The sequence below is a fragment of the Rattus norvegicus genome, chromosome 8 (genome assembly GCF_036323735.1).
Source record: "Rattus norvegicus strain BN/NHsdMcwi chromosome 8, GRCr8, whole genome shotgun sequence".
NCBI lineage: Eukaryota > Metazoa > Chordata > Mammalia > Rodentia > Muridae > Rattus > Rattus norvegicus.
The window spans coordinates 92569664-92572089 of record NC_086026.1 but is presented as its reverse complement, the minus strand read 5'-3'; the positions used below and the strand labels follow the sequence as shown (position 1 = coordinate 92572089).

The 2426-nt window shown below is 38.4% G+C and overlaps 1 pseudogene; it reads right to left on the bottom strand.

Annotated features, from left to right (window-relative positions):
• Positions 1–424: 424 nt before the first annotated feature.
• Tpt1-ps4 (tumor protein, translationally-controlled 1 pseudogene 4) lies at positions 425–1071 on the bottom strand (annotated as a pseudogene).
• Positions 1072–2426: the final 1355 nt, after the last annotated feature.

Sequence of the window (2426 nt, the reverse complement as noted above, 5' to 3'; positions counted from 1 at the left end):
AAAAAAGAATCCTTATTCACTGTTACTAGAGTAGTGTGAACAGGAAATTAGAGAAATTAATGTGGAGATTCCCCAAAACACTAGAGATGGAATTACTGTTTGCTTCTACAATTCCAGTCTGGAGTTTGGACCCAAAGAATACAACCGTCACCAATATACCCCCACTTTTTATTGTGGCACTATTCACAGTAATCAAATTATAAAGATAGCTAAGGTGCTCATTAGAAACTGAATGGATAAAGAAAATATGCTGTTTATATATACTGTAGAATATTAACCATAAACAAGAATGATGTTATGTCAAGTAAGTTTTTAGATGAAACTGGAGATCATCTATTAGGCAAAATAAGTCAGACTTAGATAAATATTACATATTTTCTCTCACATGTGCAATCCATATTTTTAAAATTTAAATGCGCTTTATTTTTAGACAACCCACATGACATGTTTTTTTTTCTTTAAAAAAGAAAAAGCAGTGCCTCCACTCCAAGTAAATCACAGTCAAAATAAAAGCTCAAGATGGTATCAGTCCCATTTGTCCTAAGTCCTGGTGTTGGATGGATGGTAAGCAGCAGCCAATTATAGTGACAGGTGACAGATTCCATTTGTCTAATTTGTTAACATTTTTCCATCTCTAAGCCATCCTTAAAGAAAATCATGAACGGAGTCACACCGTCTTCACAGTAGTCCAGTAGAGCAACCATACTTACCATCATGTTTTCACCAATAAAAAACTGGTAGCTATTGAAATTAGCAAGGATGTGCTTAATTTGCTCTGCAGCTCCAGTCTAAAAGACTTTTTCTGGTTTCTGTTCAAGTCAGCCTTTGAGTGGTTTTATGTAGTCTTTGATATATGTTTTGTAAGCCTCTTTTGTGAAGCTGGTTTCTTGTAAGTGATGGTTCATGACAATGCCAACACCGGTGACTACCGTGCTTTCAGTACCTTTGCCCTCCGGACCTTCAGTGCAAGCATTTCCACCAATGAGAGAATCATCAATGGCACCCTCTGATCTACTGACCATCTTGCCCTCCACCTCCAGGCACAGCCAGTCCATGATCTCCCAGATCTTGTAGATGTTGGAGAACAACTCGTCATGGCTGACGAAGTCCCGGTAGATGATTATAGTGATGGTTGGGGACAGCGGCACTAGCCAGACAGCACACAAAGAGCATGGTGTAGCTGGAGTGGTGCTTGGGGAGAGGAGGGAGCAGGTGTTAAAGCATGCAATCCATATTCGTGATGGTTATACTTGGTTGCCAACTTTACTACATCTGGAACTAGCTAAAATGAATGAATGAATGAATGACATGGCTGTGAGAGATTTGTATTTAATTTGAAGTAGGAAGATCTACTTCTAATCCAGATTTTGAGGGGGGAGGGAAGATATAATCTGGGTCACACTTCCTGTTGGAAGCCTGTATAGGAATATGGAAGAAAGAAGCATTTGCTCTTTGCTGGCTTGTTCTCACCTTACTAGTAAGTTATTTACTTCACTGTCTTAAGAACCCATTTCTTCAGGATTCCAACATCTACTGAAGACCAGCTGAGACATCCAGCCTCAAGGAATGGATAACAAATAGATTCTTGGATTTTCTGTTCACAACCAGACATTGTTGGATTAGCTGGACTGCAGCCTACAGGTCATTCAACACCCTCCCCCCCCCATTGTAGGTTTTGCCATTCTAGAGAACCCTGACTAATGCAATAGTATAGAAAGATATGAAAAGAAAATGGGAAAATGATCCAAGTGCATTACGTTTGTGCAAGGTCATATAGCAATCAACACTAGTATCAACAGTTACAGCCACAGTCACACCAAAAAGATGGTTAATTTCATTCCTCTGATTGCCACAAAATTTGAATGATGGCTGCACTTTTTGAATGTGTATAAGGTTTACACACAGAAGCCCTTTCTGCAAAGCTTCCTGCACTTCAGTTTGCCTTGAATAATCTTCGATAACTGTTTTGGAGATAGACTTTACCTGCTGTTTCCCAGAGATGGAGTTTACAATTCTCTTTCTTGTTCTCCTTTGGAATGCTTTCCTTTGGTAAACATGTCTGTTTTTATACTGATGCATAAAGTTGTTTTCTCTTCTCTACCATGCTTTGTCTCTGCTGGAGAGAACACTAAAGACTTGTTGGGATTTACGAATCATGAAGACAATGAAAGTTTGTACAACGCGGAGTGCTCAGTATTAATTTAAACTCCTTTTGATATGCACCAGTTAAGAAAGAACAAACATTGTTTTAGTTTACTTTAACAGAATCATCCAAGTAACAGTTCTCAAACAAAGGAACAGCTTCAGAATCTGAAATTTAAAACTCATTTATCAGGTTTTGGTGGAAATATTTTAAGAAAGGGAATCTGTGTGTCTTTGTATCCAATGGAGACAGCCAGTATCATCCATTTTTGTAAATAGAAAAT